This window comes from Podarcis pityusensis (genome assembly GCF_964106645.2).
Source record: "Podarcis pityusensis genome assembly, chromosome: 14".
Taxonomy (NCBI): domain Eukaryota; kingdom Metazoa; phylum Chordata; class Lepidosauria; order Squamata; family Lacertidae; genus Podarcis; species Podarcis pityusensis.
In genome coordinates this window covers 6308785-6327087 of record NC_138039.1, presented here as the reverse complement: position 1 = coordinate 6327087, position 18303 = coordinate 6308785, and the positions used below count along the sequence as shown (strand labels likewise).

The 18303-nt window shown below is 45.8% G+C and overlaps 1 long non-coding RNA gene across 1 annotated transcript; it reads left to right on the top strand.

Moving 5' to 3' along the window:
- Positions 1–2017: 2017 nt before the first annotated feature.
- LOC308463117 lies at positions 2018–6719 on the top strand. The gene is made up of 3 exons (XR_013979449.1): positions 2018–4223; positions 4671–6227; positions 6333–6719. It is a non-coding gene; the product is annotated as an uncharacterized lncRNA (long non-coding RNA).
- Positions 6720–18303: the final 11584 nt, after the last annotated feature.

The following is an 18303-nucleotide window of genomic DNA, read 5'->3' as shown; positions in this document are numbered from 1 at the left end:
AAGTCCCTTATCCCAGCGCCGTGTCCCGCTGCTGTCCCTTATTAATGATGTCCCTTAAATTTCTCAGGTTTCAAAGGAAGCAGCTCCTCTCCCTCCCTCCCTCCCTGCCGGCCAGGGAAGGACCCGGATGAGATGGGCAGCCTGGCGCGGCCTATGAATTGCTGAGGAGCCTTGAGAGGAGAGCGAGGGCAACCATAGAAAAAGCAGTTCAGAGAGAGGAGGCGGAGGCGCGGGCAGGTGTTTCAAGGGCTAACCATAGAGTGGGAGAGCGGAGGAAGGACCGCAAGCGCTTCTCCCATAGATTTGTAGTGGTAGACTAGCATAGATGGTCTGATCTGCGGGTTTACTTCGGGCGCTATTCCCCCCCACCTTCCTCCCGCCCCGCCTGATGGGACTGAGAGCTGCAGATGGAGCACGAGAGAAAAGATACAGAACTGCAGCAGCATCTTCGGAGCTTGAACTTGGTTTTGTACAAAAAGTGGTTGCTGCTTGTAGTTATTTAATTGCAGTGTTTCATCAGCTGGTGTCTTGAGCAGCAAACCTCTGGAAACGAAGTGCTAAAAACCGGTGCTGCTCTCCAAAATTAACTGGTCCCTTTTAACTGGTTGACTAAAATCCCTTATTTTGGCTGCTGGTCCCTTATTTTCAAATCTGTAAGTTGACAGCTATGACCAGTGGGGTGTTGGAGGATATGAACTCAGCCCTTACCGGTCCTGACGTCAGCCCTCCTTCCGCGTTTTTTCCTGGATGGAACTCATCCTTCGACTCTGATAAATGCCCCTTGCTTGACTGGAGAGAGAGGTGTGAGGGCCAGGTAGATTGGTTTTGAGGACCACATACAGCCGTCAGCCTGAGATTCCCCCAACCTGTTGTTCAGCCTTTCTTCTGAGAGCTGTGTGAGGAGGCCATCACTGGCCAGCCAACTTTGTGGGGAATGAGGACAGGGGGCGTTTATTTTGGATGCCGTAGTTAACTGTGCAAACGTTCCTTCTCTTTCACGAGCTTTAACTTGACAAATGCACGAAAGCAGTAAGAAATCCAGAGCAAACAAACAGAAAAACACAACAGTTCAGACTTCGTGGTCTAAATATTTGTGAGGGGAGGACGAGCCGGCGGCCTTGACGTTTCTTGGCCGTCCTGTGGAAAACAACATTCCAAGACTTGGGACAAGTGGCTTTTCATCTTATTTATTTTTTGCTGAGAAGGAGAGGTCTGGCGTGAACAAGATTTGTGTGGTTTTGATCAACAGATCCAGATTTACAGGTACCTGAGCGTAAATAACTGAGTGAAATTTACAGGAAGATGTAAGCAAGCAAGTGATCTTTCTCTCTCTCTTGGGCAGCTGAGGAATGTCAAGTTCAGGCTAACGCTGAACAGCAGCTGTCCAAGGACTGCGAGAGAGAAGCAGGTTCGAATCCTGACTTGGCCATGATACTTACTAAGTGGCCTTGGGCTACTCACTGCCTTTCAGCCTGGCCTACCCTGCAGGCCTGTCGTGGAATGCTCTCCTAGACAAACATTCATGGTGCCAGGATTGTCAGCGTTTAAGTGTCAGGCTAAGACGCCTCACTTTTCTCAGACTTTGGGTTTTTAGCATAGATCATATTGTGGTACTGCTCATTTTTGAGTGGTGTGGGGTAGAATTTGTCCCTTTTATAATGAACAATTTTAGGCATTTCTGTTCTTTCGTATTTTTATTCTACATTTATGGTTTTACATAAGTCATAAGCTGTTTTGTATATTAAGTTGCTCTTTATAGGGAGTGCAAGTAATAATGTAGGCTGAGCCTAGTCCATGCCAGGGAATCGTTGGCCCGCGTCCTCAGATCCAGAGAGAGAGCAAAAGAAAGCACCAGGAAAGATCTTTCTTTGGAGGAAAGCAGTTTATTCTCTGTGCACAGAGACAGCCAGCAGAATAATTTCTGGAAGACTGGCTGCCCCGAAATACGCCTCTGCAAACTTTCTTATACCTTGAGAAAGCTCTCTCCCTCCTCCCGTCTCCCTCCTCCTGTCTCCCTCGTCCCGTATGTGTCTTTCTTATCTTGCATTCCTAAAGTAAGAAAGCGAGGGGCCTCTGGTTATTTCTAGCTTACAGTCTCCTTCATATGTGTCTTTCTTATCTTACATTCCTAAAGCGAGGGGCCTCTTTTGCAGAAGTCAAATTAGCTCAGAAATTTACTTAGATCCAAAGTACAGAGAATATAGAAGATCCTTCTTAGGTACAAGGTACAAGGTATAGAAAGCATATAGAAAGCAATCCTTCCCTCTCCCTTCACTCCCTCCTCTTCTTATGAACAACCTAATACTTAGGTTCGTTCTGGGGTAGGGGTCTATAATCTCTCATGAGAGCAAGCACACGAGGTCCCATCATGCGAGACATCATCTTCTCCATCATATTTTGCATACATTGCATCAAGCAGGGCATACAGAAGCAGAAAAGCAATAAAAGCATTATTGGACCTATCACCATAGTAAATATCCTCCCCATCCATCCACCTGGGAAGATGCCGTCCAACCAAGACATATCCCAGCCCTCCCAGGTTTGTACAGGGACATGTGCTACCTTTTCAATGCTTGCTGCCAGATCACGGATAGCCTCGCCGTGGTCTGAAATGTTGAAGCAACATGCTCCACCTGTGAGATTTAACGCTGCACAAAAGCCTCCATGTTGCGCCAGGAGAAAGTCCAATGCTAATTGGACTGAGAGAAACGCATTGCGTGTCTCATCCAATTGCGTAGCAATTAGCCTAAGGGCCGTGGCTGTCGTGTTAGCAACAATCTCTACCACTGCCTGGAGTCTGATTACGCGGTTCAAGTTATAGATCGGCCCCCTTGCCCCAGAGATTTTCTCTCCCTGATTCCATGAGGCTGGAGCATAATGGGCCAGTATCCTTTCCGGAGGCCACTGATTTTTGCCCCAATTCTGGGAGCTGCCACCTGCAAGTGTTGCCAGGTCAGCCGAACGCCTCCTTCTACAGGGTGCAGAGGCAATCTGGTCAGGAATCCACATGGGGGGTATTAAGTAGGCTGGAAAACAGACCCCATACCATCCTCTTGGGAGGGCATGATAGGCCTTCCTGCCACACACCCAGTAAACGTCCTGACCATGGGCAGATATGGTGCCTCTCAGCAAGCGGGCCAGGCATGCAATCAAATTGGAACCAGAAAAGGTTCCTGTCTCGGACTCAAACATGTTAGTCGGGGCTGGGAAGGTACGATCACAGTGGGAAGTGCCCACATAGGTCTGAGCGTCACTTATGTCATTTGATTTGTTGACACAAAGGCAGCCAGTGATCCTGTGAACCTGGAAAGGGACGGAATGATTCCATAAAGAAGAATGGTTGCCCAGAGGCTGGAAGGCAACAAGTGGAGTTGTAACCAAGGATTCATTCCAAGGCACAGGGAGGAGTGGCATTCCTCCCAGAGCATCTACAGGGGCCAGAGTGCAGACGGCACAATTGGTCCGATTTGCAGAGAACACAACCATCTCAGCAACCTGAATCCACTTATTATATGTGTGGTGGGCCCCCCACAATTGCAGCAGTTGTCTGGTCACTGTGAGTGGTATTGGCATTTCAAAGGTCAAAGGCAGCAGAAATACCAGCATGGGGACCCACAGTCGTATTTGAGCCATTGTATGCACGGGGAGGGGCTTAGGTAAGTGCTAGAGAGTGGGCTGGGGTGTAATTACGCTGAAAGAAAAGACCCACTAGACACCCTCCTCTGCAGGGGTGGCGTAAAGCAAACCAGGCCCAGGTACCTTCAATAAAGTTCAGTTATGCGAAAGGAAAGAAAAGAAAATGTGAAAATGTTCTCTTTCAATCCATGCTGGATCCTGGAGCCGTGCCAAGCGTCAGCGTCCGGAGTGACGTAGGCAGGGCTGTAGTCTGGTGGGTGTCGGGTCGTCTGGTGGGCGTTGGGCATCTTGGGTCCCTTCCAACAAGGCTGGAGCGATGTCTGGGCGTCTGGGTCCAGTCTGGGTCCTCATCATAGGGATGCAGAGGCTCGACCAAGGCACAAGGCGTTCCAGCAAAAGCTCACCTGTTAAGAGAAGAGATAACAAAGACGGCAGCGATTGCACAGAACAAATTGATAGGTAACATTTGCACATAAGGTATAGGCCTAGCAAACATTAATTCAAAAGGGTATGCTTGGCAGGAAACTTCGCAAGGGGTTAACAGTTCTGTTCCTTGGGTTAAATTTTGCCAGCTGAGATTTTTAAAAGTCTCATTTGTGTGCTCTACAAAGGAATTTCAGAAATAGACTGGAAAGAGAAGCTGCTTTTTACTACAAAGGAATTTCAGAAATAGACTGGAAAGAGAAGCTGCTGAATTACAACTCATTACCAAACTTAAAACAATGGAGAGACCTGGTCTGAACAGAGACATCGGATTCTTATCTCATTATACATGACTAAGCCATTTCTCACCTTCTCACCCCTTGCCTTTTCCTGTAAGACCTATTACAGTCGTTAAGAGTCGTCAACAGGCTCATCTCAGCTATCTGCCAATCTCCGATTCCCACCACCCTTCTAAGTAATACCCCTCCCCACCTTCTCAATATATAGAAGGATCTGGCAACTTCTGTTTCAGTGTATCTGAAGAAGTGTGCATGCACACGAAAGCTTATACCAAGAACTAACTTAGTTGGTCTTTAAGGTGCTACAGGAAGGAATTTTTTTATTGTGTGCTCTAGGTTTCAGAGCTTTAAGCCATGTTGCAAATTTCAGTTCATTTGCCAGTGTCTGTAGAAAGAACAATGCGCTCCTTGCTTCTGGCAAAGTTTCAAATTCCTCAAAATATCAATTCCTATGTTATGCTGCGGCTCCTTTTTCAGAATAAAATTGCACCTTAAAAAGAAAAACTTGACAAAGTTCACAGAAAGCATTCACTTGCTTTTAAGAAAGTCACTTCTTCAGGTTAATACTTTGGGGCAGGGGGGTGGGTAACTCTTGGCCTTCTGGGTTTATGTGGCTGAACTGTAAATCCAGAAAGTGTGAGGTTCAGGGTAACTGGCTGAATGCAGCAGTGTCCTTGGAATAGCTGCCAAGAGATAACGCTCTGAAGCTACCTCCAAGCGCCTGGCACAAAAGGGGGGGGGCTGATGTCCTGTGACTTGCATGATTTTTTTTTAAAAAAAAAACAGTCTGTTCAATTGCTTTTTTGCTGCAACAGTCTTTTTGAGCAAGAACAGAGATGAAAAGAAATAATTTTTGAGAAATCTTGTTGTTCCCAGCCTGTGGGGAGTGGGGCCTGTGGGCATTCCATTTCCCAATGACTCCCTTGCCTGCAGATGGCGCACTGGCTTCTTCCCTAGGCGTCTTCTGACCCTCCCGTGGACACCCTCGCTTGCTCCAGGATTGCGTTTTTGGCTTTCTGGCTGCTGGCTGTTTGAAGACAATCCCCTAATTATTTTGGCCAGGTCCTCTTCGAAAGAAGGATTCTGATTTAAAGTGCTTGGAGGTCTGTGGTCCTGGGCATCGGATGACTCCAGGGGGTCGTACACTCAGTGGAGTGGGGCCATCAAAGTGGAGTTTTAGCTGCCTCAATTGCAACTATTAGCTGCCTCAATTGCAACATCAGTATTGTCCGCTGCCCTGAGGGCATTTTTCTTGCGGATTTCCTCAATGGTCAGTAATTGTAATTCTAGGGTTTTAAATCCCTTGGGTTTTAATTGTCTCTTTTTTAACAGTTCTGTCCTATGCGGCTCTCAAAGCCTTCCCTTCTGTTTCTTTCTGCCAGTTCACATCCTTGCATTGTGCTGCTTCTAGAACCAAGAAGCCACATCCAGCTCTGTTTTAAACAGTTCTACATACTGGAACACTCTGTCAAACTGCTTACTAGTCCATCTTATCTCTTTATCTAGAGTTTTTCTGAAGTCTTCATCATCATCATCATCAACAACACCTTTCTCTTCACCTTCCTTGCTAACTCAACCAATCCCTTTACAAATTCCTCATCATCCTCTTCTTCCTCTTCTGATTCATCAGCCTTGGGGGGTTCAGGCTGGGGGCCAACTCCTCCCGGTGCCTGGGGGCCTGGGTCCAGGGGAGGGGCAGGTGGTGGAGCATAGGGTGGAGGTGGTTTAATGACTTCCCCCTCCTCTTCTTCTGGGTCTGGTATCACTGGGGGCTTTTCTGACTTCCCTGTCGGTCGAACTGCACAAACTGTACTTTGTGGGGCGTCGCCTCGGCAGGCTTTCAACCACGATGGGTTCTTTTCTACATTGGTTTTCCAAGTAGAAATGTAGGGGATCTGGTCTGGGTGGACGTTCAAGATATTTTGATACAGTGGGTTGATTAGTTGCAAATCAAAACTCCCCTCCGAGGGCCAGTTAGTTTGTTGCGAGGGCCAGTCAACCTCACATAATGTTCTCATCCTCCGTTGCCTCAATTTGATTCCCCAATCATCATGCTTTGTGGCTGCTTTCCAGTTGTTTAAAAAGCATTCCAGAGGACTACATTGGCTTGCCCCAGACCCCATTTTCAGATACTCTGCTGCTAACAGGTTGTAAATTCTCTCACTCTACACACACTACAGCCCTACAATCGCTCGGCCAAGGGGGACACTAAGCCCTGGCCCACACTTGACAATTCAGTCACTAGAGTATCTGACATGCAACATACAACATACAAAACACATCAATATAATTTCAACATGTAACACACTAAACACACCAAAATAATTTCAACATGTAATACACAAAACACACCAAAATAATTTTCCCCTCTGTTCCCCCCCCCCTTTTTTTTTTTTTTTTTTTTTTACCAAACCTTACCGGTGGCACACCACTGCCACGCCCCTTTTTTTTCCCTTCCTGGCTGCACTCTACTGCATAACCAGGTGAGGCTGATCAGGCCTCCCTTTTTTCCCTTGGGCTCACGCCCACGCCCTTTCCCTTGGGCTTACCGTTTTCTGCTGCAGATTCCCTTCCCTGGCCAGTCCTCTTTCCTCCCTCGACCTGGGTCCTTGCTCCGGAGCGGTGTGGCTGGCTCCCCCCACAAATTGGCAGGGCGCGCGTGGAGCATGCAATTGCCGATCCGAGCTGTCCACCAAGGTCGAGCCTGGCTCTCCCCAGCCCTCTGAGGTGGGGCAGATTCCCGGTCAGGGAACCAAGATGTAGGCTGAGCCTAGTCTATGCCAGGGAATCGTTGGCCCGCGTCCTCAGATCCAGAGAGAGAGCAAAAGAAAGCACCAGGAAAGATCTTTCTTTGGAGGAAAGCAGTTTATTCTCTGTGCACAGAGACAGCCAGCAGAATAATTTCTGGAAGACTGGCTGCCCCGAAATACGCCTCTGCAAACTTTCTTATACCTTGAGAAAGCTCTCTCCCTCCTCCCGTCTCCCTCCTCCTGTCTCCCTCGTCCCGTATGTGTCTTTCTTATCTTGCATTCCTAAAGTAAGAAAGCGAGGGGCCTCTGGTTATTTCTAGCTTACAGTCTCCTTCATATGTGTCTTTCTTATCTTACATTCCTAAAGCGAGGGGCCTCTTTTGCAGAAGTCAAATTAGCTCAGAAATTTACTTAGATCCAAAGTACAGAGAATATAGAAGATCCTTCTTAGGTACAAGGTACAAGGTATAGAAAGCATATAGAAAGCAATCCTTCCCTCTCCCTTCACTAATGGTGATTATTATTTTTTAACTGTGACTGTTTTTAGATGTCTTAAATTACAATGCTTTCTAGAACTGTTTTTGTTTTGTTTTTGTTTTTAAATTGTGTGCCTGCTTGCCGCCCTGGGCTCCTCAGAGGGGAAGGGTGGGATATAAAATCACTCGATCGATCATCATCGTTATTATAGTTATTATTGGTAAAATACCACTCTGTTCTCTTTTTATAGGCTTGGCATACGTCAGGAAAACTCCTGACATGTCCTGGTTTTTGGTTGTAAAAATGGTGTTGGGGGGGGGGGGATTTTTGCTGAATTGTCAAAATTTCATGTGATGGAAATAGCAGCAGAAACAACTTTGCAGGGGTCAAGGAATACAATCAATAGTGTTACTCAGCTTAACAGCCTGAAACGGGAAGACTACAAACTGAGGTGACTTTGTAGGCCCCATAACCCATAATTGTCCATTGACACTTCGACTTAGCACCAGTGTGAGACAGTGACAGAGTTATGACTGGCCTCCATCCTGTTTTCTGATGTGACTTTTCATAAAAGCGATTTGCGAATTCAGGCTGCAAGATAGTGTGTGCTGCTAGTGGCAGCATATAGCTACTTTTTGTGACATTATATTGCTTTGGATTTGAGGGGAACACCCCCCTAAATTCTAGGAATTAATAAATGGTAGCATTTTGATTATTTGGAGTATCGAAGGGAAGATTGGGACAGGGGCAGGTGGATGGCATGGCCAGGAGTGGCCCGGGCACAGAAATTTGTGGGTGCCCAGTCCAGGGCCCCAGGGAGCCTACCCCTATGGAACAGACACTGTAGCATACACATTTCGGTCCTCCAACACCAGGGAATGGCCAGGAACAAAAGCCAAGGGGAAGGCCCTGCTGTTCACCACCATCTGCCACCTGAGGCCATTGCCTCACTTGGCCGAATGATAGGGCTGGCTCTAACCAAAATAGTCAGGGAGTTAGAGTTCCATCTTTATGGAGAAACATGGAAAGGTCTGAAAGCTTGGGGTGGTAGTCCATTAAGTTTTACTTTGAGCAGTCCCACTGAAGTCAACAATCATGGCTAAGCTGGGAGCAGCCATTCCATCACGCTGCCTCAGTGGGAGAGATGAGAAGCAGGACTCAGTCCAGCAGTTTTGCCGAAAACCCAGCTCCATTAGGCACCTCCTGCCCCTGAACTGTGCCAGCTGTACATTATAAGAACAAATGTTTAAAAATTGATTCCTTGAGTTTGCTTTTTTCCTCTTCCCTTCCTGTCCTTTCTTCCTTGTGTGCTGTGCTTTTTTATTTTAGATTGTAAGCCTGCGGGGCAGGGACTGCCTTGTTTTGATTGTATATAAGCCGCTCTGAGGTTGGCTGAAGACTGGGGTCCAAATGCTCTCAACAACTCATAATGATCTAGGTCTATTAATTTCAATAGGTCCACTCTTAGCTGAATACCACCCTTTGTTTCAAGGCTAATTGTGGGCAGAGGGGAGAGGATTTTTGCTCATGGCTGTTGAGGGAAGGGCTAATCCTCCACAGCCCGTAAACCACACACTGTGGTCCTGATATCCCTTCACACAGCACACTCCGCTGCTGCACGGAGACATGAATATTATGTCTTAAAAAACCCAAAAAGATAAAAGACCTCTGACAGTTAAGTCCAGTCACAAACGACTCTGGGGTTGCGACACTCATCTTGCTTTACTGGCCAAGGGAGCCGACGTTTGTCCACAGACAGTTTTTCCGGGTCATGTGGCCAGCATGACTAAGCCACTTCTGGCGAAACCAGAGCAGCGCACGGAAACGCCGTTTACCTTCCTGCTAGAGCAGTACCTATTTATCTACTTGCACTTGACGTGCTTTCGAACTGCTAGGTTGGCAGGAGCTGGGCCCGAGCAACAGGCACTCACACCGTCGTGGGGATTCGAACCGCCAACCTTTTGCTTGGCAATTCCTAGGCTCAGTGGTTTAGACCACAGCACCACAAAAGGGATTAGAGAAATCTGCTGAGGGAGAAGGGAACACCAACTGAAGCCTAACATCAACCCCCGAAGCTCACCTGATACTTCCATGTTCAGAGGTACTCTAGTACCAGTGTGGTGAGAGCCAGTGTGGTGTAGTGGTTAAGAGCGGTAGTCTCGTAATCTGGGGAACCGGGTTCGCGTCTCCGCTCCTCCACATGCAGCTGCTGGGTGACCTTGGGCCAGTCACACTTCTCTGAAGTCTCTCAGCCCCACTCACCTCACAGAGTGTTTGTTGTGGGGGAGGAAGGGAAAGGAGAATGTTAGCCGCTTTGAGACTCCTGAAGGGGAGTGAAAGGCGGGATATCAAATCCAAACTCTTCTTCTTCTTCTTCTTCGAATATCAGTCGCTAGGGGTGCTGGGATACCTCAGTTGGTAGAAAACTCTGACCTTAAACTTCCACTGCCTTGTGGCATCTTCAGGAGAAGAAAAGGCTAAGAAGTAAACCCAGTCTCTAAATAAGACTGTTGGATAGCACCTTGTCTGCCCTTTTCCGGCAACAGATATATTTTGTCCCCCTATGTCTCCTGGTCAAATGGCATTTTCTCTCCGCCCCCCCCCCCACCTAAAACATTGCCTGATGCCTCCGCATTCCTCCAAAGAGATGGAAAACAAAATGTGACGTTGCCTCTGAGAAGGCAGAAATCAACAGCTACCGAGCACAAAAGCTGCTGTGTGTCCCGAGTTGTCCGGAAAGAGCTGTGTGACGCACCGATTCCCGGTGGCTGGAATTTAGCAGCTATAAAGACCTCTGTGTGCGAGAAAGATGCACAAACAGGAATTCCAGCAGGTGCCTTGCGGGCAGGATCCAGGGAGTTAGGCAACCCGGGACACAAACAAACAAATCACAGATCTCTGGGAAGATGTTAATGGTTGACATCTTCTCCTCGAAGCCAGTGTGGTGTAGTGGTTAAGAGCGGTAGTCTCGTAATCTGGTGAACCGGGTTCGCGTCTCTGCTCCTCCACATGCAGCTGCTGGGTGACCTTGGGCTAGTCACACTTCTTTGAAGTCTCTCAGTCCCACTCACCTCACAGAGTGTTTGTTGTGGGGCAGGAAGGGAAAGGAGAATGTTAGCCACTTTGAGACTTCTTAAAGGGAGTGAAAGGCGGGATATCAAATCCAAACTCTTCTTCTTCTTCTTCTTCTTCTTCTTCTTCTTCTTCTTCTTCTTCTTCCTCTTTTGTAGGGACCCTTAATCAAGAAAAAGGATCTCAAGGAGCAGGGATAGCGCATCCCATTCTGCCGCCTGAGGGCAAAACAGGTGGGCAGGTCTCCCCCCGCCTCTTGTGGTTCCGTCACCTGAGGCAGCTGCCTCAGCCTGCCTCATGCCCAGGCCGGCCCTGTCAGGAAGGATTAGCAGGGGCCACAGACCATGATTTCTAAGTCTGCATCTCTTCAACTGCCATAGCTCCTGGTTTTTGGCCTAAAGTTTTAGAGGCTGGGTGGCTCAGTCCGACAAGCCAGCCAATCCCGCAGTCCTGCTTATCTCCAGCCTCCATTTTGAAGTTTACGAAACTGCTCCAGAGTCAAAATTACAAGAGTGCTGGATAAGTGGAGCTCTGTTCCTTCAGAAACCAGGCAGGCATCTGCAATCCATGTTATTTTGCCCGCCTGCTGAAAATGGCTTTGCTTTGCCAAGTCTTTTTAGAGAGTTAATTGGATTTGGCGCCCGGTTACTTTTTCTGATTGGTTTCTGGTGGTTTCTTGTACAGCACCGTGATATTTTTGAATGAGCTGGTGGTTTCTAAGTATTCTTATGGATGAAAATAAATAAATACATAAACTTCACACTGGTGGAACAAAATGTGATTGCTTTTTTCTGAATCATACAGAGTTATACGCTAGACTCCTAACCACATCTACTCAGAGCTTTGTTTTCTGTTTGCGAAATGCCTCCGTTGGATACAACCCAATAAGTCTTAAATAATAATAGTCAGTAATAGTAATACTGATGTCCCACAGAGTTCAACAAAGCTTGTTCCTCAGGTAAGTGTTTAGGGGTCCAGGGCAAAAATGTTGAGCTTTATTGGGGGGAGCCAAACTTGTTGAGCTTCTTGGGGGGGCAGTGATCTACCGGTGATCTACCACAGACGTCCAGTGATCTACCGGTAGATCATGATCTACCTGTTAGACGTGCCTGCCCTATACAAAAAAATTCAAGAATTCTTCTGGTACCCCCAAACAACCCCACCAAAAAGAGAGACCAATTTGAAGGGGTTGTGTGCGCTCAGAAAGCCTTTCCACTGAAAAATTAACTTCGTGTACCCTGGTTCATTAAGTGCTGGTTTTCGTACGGGTGAATTAGATAAAATGGAATTTTGAAAAAGGGTTGAGGGGGAGTTACGTAACACTTGCTTTTAAAATGCAAATGCATGGAGTGGGTTTCACAAAGGGCTTTTCATGGTTCAATTTAGGGTGAACAAGATCTCAGTAATAATAATCATAAAATAAAAACAGATTTGTGGGTCCTGTTCGTTCCCTTTTCAAATAGAATTGCCTTCGCCCATCAATGTGCCCCCCGTTCATTTTGTACTCAGGAGAAATGGGTTTGATCAAGAGGCACAGAGAGTGAGCTTTGCAATTTGTCAAATCCATTTGCCCTCCCTTCCAATGTCCTGGAAAAAGCACAAGATGGTAATATGTGTGCCCCTGCTATTTAACCCTTCCTCTGCCTGCCCCGCTCTCCCCTGTGCTTGGTGCCTGAGGTGGCTGCCCCAGTCTGTCCAACGGTAGGGCCAACCCCAATTTGACGGGGGGAAATCGGTGCTCTATGTGTGCCTCAAATGACCCATGCAATCAAGGCTGAGCTAAGATCACAATGTCTGCTGCTTGCTGAGGTCAAAGGAGTGGGCAATCACCCGCAACTCCATGGCATTTCTTGGCTTGACTGTCCAGCCTCAGGCACAGCATTGATGGGACAACAGCCAGCCACCGTCTAAGGGGCTGGGGCAGGGGAGATTGGCTGTCAATCCACGTGGGGAAGAAGGATGTGCAGCTGCAAAACAGTGATAGAGGATCAGAGGGGTCAGAATCCAGGGCAGAGGTGGGGAGCCTGTCGCCCATTTGATGCTGCTGGACTACAATTCCCATCATCCATGGCCACTGGTCTGCTTGAGGCTGCTGGACTGCAACTCCCATCATCCATGGCCATTGGCCTGCTTGACACTGCTGGACTGCAATTCCCATCATCCATGGCCACTGGCCTGCTTGATGCTGCTGGACTACAATTCCCATCATCCATAGCCATTGGCCTGCTTGACACTGCTGGACTACAACTCCCATCGTCCTTGTTCATTGGCCCTCCTGCTGCTGCTGGACTACAACTCCCATCACCCCCTAGCATTGGCTTCCCTGCTGCTGCTGTACTACAAATTCCATCATTCCTGACAATTGGTCATGCCAGTTGAGGCTGATAGGATTTGGAGTCCAACAGCCTCTAGAGAGCTCAGTTCCTGGTCAAAGGGATCAATAAGAGACAGGGAGCAGAAATCTGAGCAGTGCCTTTGCTCCTTAGATAAGTTACATGGACCTAGGAACAAACTCAGGTGATGAGTAAACCCCTCCTGAGACCCCCAGAGAGTGGCTGCCAGTCAGAGGAGACAACACTAGTCTAGATAGACCAATGGTTTGACTCAGGACAAGGCAACTTCCAATACTCCATCACCAACCTAAAGGGTTTGGGGAGAGTTCAGCCCAGGCGACATAGCTGTTGGTGTTGGATTTCAGCCAGAAAAACAGATATTTGTTTGCCTGAATGTGTCTCCCACCGTTTCTCGCTGTGGGACCTTTGCCCAGTCACTTTCTCAGAGCCTGGTCCACCTCGCAGGATTGCTGTGAGGATAAAATAGAGCGGGGAGAGAGAAAGAATCGCATGCGCTGCCCTGAGCTGATGGGAGAAAGAGGTAGGAGAGAAACACGATTAATAAATGAAGTTTCCTGGCAAGATCTCTTTCTGTTCCCGTTTCGCTGGCATCATGGAAAGCAAAGGAACCCCAGGTGGCGCGAGTTGCCAAGATTGATTCCAGAATTGCTCACAAGACTCCTTGTTGCTGGTGCCCTTAATAAGCGCATAGCCATGGCGTGGTGGGGGCAGTGACCCAGAAAAAACCCAAACAGTGAAATTAAAGGAGAGGTTGCTGGGTTTTTGCTGTTGCTGTTGAGAAGGGATGGTGGTAAAGGTTTTCAAAACGATTGATAGGAAAGAAAGGACCTTTCCAGGGCATTTCAAGCCCATGGCTTGAACCTTGGGAACTGTAGTTTATCCTCCACAGCGCTATAAGTCCCAGCACCCGGAACATACCACTGTTCCCAGGATTCTTAGGGGGAAGGCATTTGCTTTAAATGAATGGGGTGAATGCAACCAGAGAGAGATGGATCGGGTTCCCCCTCTTTTTAAAGGAGAATTCATTTTTTTAAAAATAATTTTTATTAAAATTTCAATAAAAATTAAACAAAAAAAAACATAAAAGTTGAGATACAAAAACACACAATACATAATCCAAAAAGAGAAAGAAAAAAAACACAGAAAACAGAATACAAAACAAGAACTAAAAAGAAACAGAACAATTAAAAACAATATCACTTTTCCATTTCCGTTTTTTAATTTACTTATTTTCTGGACTTCCTCATACCTCCCTCTTTTGTATTCCAGTCCAAATTGTTTGTCCAGCAATTTCTTTTCCACTTTTTTAATCCCAATCTTTAAACTTAATATAATATATAACTCTTAAACTTCTTTAATCCTAATCTTTAATCTTAATGTAATATAACATTGAATTTTTACCTCTTAAATACCAAATTTCCATTTCCTTAAACATCTTTAATCCTAATCTTAAATCTTAATCTATCAATAACTTTAACCGGTACAGCTGGAAGCCACTTAATTTCAATCCAACATCATTCTAACATCCTTTAATTTTGCAATGTTTCTGAAGATAATCTTTGAATTTCTTCCAATCCTCCTCCACCGACTCTTCTCCCTGGTCACGGATTCTACCAGTCATTTCCGCCAGTTCCATATAGTCCATCAGTTTCATCTGCCATTCCTCCAGCGTGGGAAGTTCTTGTGTCTTCCAATACTTTGCGATAAGTATTCTTGCTGCTGTTGTTGCATACATAAAGAAAGTTCTATCCTTTTTTAACACCATTTGGCCGACTATGCCCAAGAGAAAGGCCTCTGGTTTCTTAGGGAAGGTATACTTAAATACCTTTTTTAATTCATTATATATCATTTCCCAGAAAGCCTTAATCCTTGGACACGTCCACTAAAGGTGAAAAAATGTACCTTCAGTTTCTTTACATTTCCAACATTTATTATCGGGCAAATGATAGATTTTTGCAAGCTTGACTGGGGTTATGTACCACCTGTATATCATTTTCATAATATTCTCTCTTAAGGCATTACATGCCGTAAATTTCATACCTGTGGTCCACAACTGTTCCCAGTCAGCAAACATAATGTTATGTCCAACATCTTGTGCCCATTTAATCATAGCCGATTTTACCATTTCATCCTGAGTGTTCCATTTCAGCAGCAAGTTATACATTCTTGACAAATTCTTAGTTTTGGGTTCTAACAGTTCTGTTTCTAATTTTGATCTTTCCACCTGGAAGCCAATTTTCTTGTCCAATTTAAATGCCTCCATTACCTGATAATAATGAAGCCAGTCTCGCACTTTGTTTTTTAATTTTTCAAAACTCTGCAATTTCAGTCTATCTCCATCTTGTTCCAAAATTTCCCAATATTTCGGCCATTTGACCTCCATATTGACCTTTTTCAAGGCTTTCGCTTCCATTGGTGACAGCCACCTTGGAGTTTTGTTTTCTAGCAAGTCCTTATATCTTAACCAAACATTAAATAGCGCTTTCCTGACAATGTGGTTTCTAAATGCTTTATGTTTTTAAAGGAGAATTCAGAGTCACCTGGCAGAGCCGATTGGCATCGGGTTCACAGCCGACGAAAGAAAGGGCAGATTTCACATTAAAAACACTCCGATGCCACTTTGAGAGTCATGGAGAATGCTGGGGCCTGTAGTTTGTTAAAGTGGCTTGGAACTGTAGTTTAGGGAGCTACAGTTTAGGGAAGTTTTTAATGTTTGATGTTTTATCGCATTTTTAATATTTTGTTGGGAGCCGTCCAGAGTGGCTGGGGAAACCCAGCCGGATGGGTGGGGTATAAATAATAAATTATTATTGTTATGTACTGAGTTGAATAGGACCCAGAATGCAGTAGTCCGATAGGTCCACAGGAGCCACCCAATCCAGCTCCAGGTAGAAGTGAATCCACAACCGGATTGGCCTACAGGAGAATCCCGGAATTAGCCAATCACGTGGGGCCCATTGTGTAAATAAGGTATATAAAGCAGACATTCTGGGGGAACTTCCATTCCTCCTCACCACTATGAGCTGAATAAAGAGCATGAAATCCACTCTCAACTACGAGTATATTTCAATTATTATTATTATTATTATTATTATTATTCTGTGAGGACAGTTCCCTTTACAAATCTCAGTTCCCTGGGATTCTTTGGAAGAAACCATGGCTGTTAAAGTACAATTAGGAATGGTGCGAATGTGGGTGGAATCAAAATGTACTGAAATTGCAGCTGTAAGTTGCATTGATGGCCACCAGTTTATGGGATGCCTTCTAAAAAATGGAGGAAAGGCTAGAATATCGTGCAAGCGTTCCTTTCTTTCACTAATTCAATTTCAAAGGTGAAACTAATATATGAGATAGACTCATGACATGCAAAGCGAGATATGTCAAGTCTTGATTTGTTGTTTGTGATGATCATTGCACACAGCTGACGAAAACCCCAAATTAACAATCTCAGAAAATTAGAATATTCAAGGAAATCAGCCAAACAAGGATTGCAAATGGAGCAAGATTGGACCTCTGAGAAGTAGAAGCATATCTTGCTTTGCGTGTCATGAGTCGATCTCATATATTAGTTTCACCTTTTAAGTTGAATTACTGAAATAAAGGAACTTTCCCACAATATTCTAATTTTTCGAGTTTCACCTCTACACATAATTCTGGCATTGCCTGAGATGTTAGCGAGGCTCCGAGGAGGAGACTGGGGCATCACGGCTGAGTGGGGATTTGAACTGCTGCGCCCCCTTTTTCCCGAAGTAACTGCAAAAGTCGCACCGGAGCGAATGGATCTGTCACCCTGTCCCGGCTGCACTGCCAGCAGGTCAGCGACCTCAGCGTGCTCTGGAAGAGAAGAAAGGTCAGCCAAGATTTGCCAGGCACCACGTGCGAGTCTCCAGCTCCCAATCAGCCCACTTTGAACCACTCTCTGCCTGTGTACAGTACAAAGTCCAGGCCTGCCAGGAACCAGCTTAAATGAATTAGCCGGTCTCTTTCCAGCTTCCACCAGCCCAAGAACGAACAATCTTGCAAAGGTCAGTGTCAGAATTCTAATATCTATTCCCTTTCTCTCTCTCTCTCTCTGTTGGAAGTAATTCATACGTTCCACACACTCGGGCCATTTACAGACCCTGTTTTTATTTTTCTATAAGATTTACAGGCATACAAATCGCAAACACACAAATCACATGCATTTCCAATACAGTACTCATATATGTTTGACTTCCCTTCTCCCTTTTTGTGGTTCCTTTTTAAATTTATTTTTTTTAAGGCTGCATTTTCCAGATTTTTAAGCCATTCTTTAATTTCTTTTGATCATGTTTAACTGCTTGGTTTACGTTAACCCTGCTAATTAACTTACTTGCATACAAGAATTTTTCAGATATTCCACAATTTTCCCCCAATCTTTAATAATTTCTTCTTCTTCTTGGTTTCTTATTACACCTGTTAAACAGACGCTGTTTTCTGCTAAATCACCATCTCACTTGCCCTGATTTTTGTCTTTACTGTCTTGTTTTTTAATCTTTTAATCCATCATTTTCATCTGCCATTCCTCCAGTGTGGGTAAATCTTGTGTCTTCCAATGCTTTGCAATGAGTATTCTTGCTGCTGTTGTAGCATACATAAAGAAAGTTCTGTCCTTTTTTAACACCGATTGGCCGACTATGCCCAGGAGAAAGGCCTCTGGTTTCTTCAAGAAGGTATATTTAAATACCTTTTTTAGTTCATTATATATCATCTCCCAGAAAGCCTTAATCTTTGGGCACGTCCACCAAAGGTGAAAAAATGTACCTTCAGTTTCTTTAAATTTAATAAATAATAAAATAATAATAATAATAAATCCTAATAATGTCTACTCAGAAGTAAGTCCTGTTGAACTCACTGGGACTTACTCCCAGGCTAGTGGGCTTAGGACTGGAACCTCCCCAACCCCTAATTTATTTTTACGTATACCCTTTTAAAAACCCTGTAACGTGTGCATGCCAAGACACATGTTTACCGCTGCACCAAGGAGCGGGGCTTGTATTCTGTCCGGAATTGGAGGCGTCATGCGTGAAGCTGCCGAGACCCTCCCCCTGCACACGTGCACGGAGGCTGACCCGAAGCTGTTTCGATTCATTCCCAAAGAAGCCCATTTTCTGCCCGATGATCCCCGTCCCGCGCGGAGTGCTGGGTTTTGCAGTTCTCCTCGAACAGCTGCTGCCGGCGAAGCCTGGAGGGCGTTGGTGGAAGGCAACTACATTTCCCAGCGTGCTTTGCGAGACGCTTGGCGCGACCGGGCAACCAGGAAGCTCCCTCTTT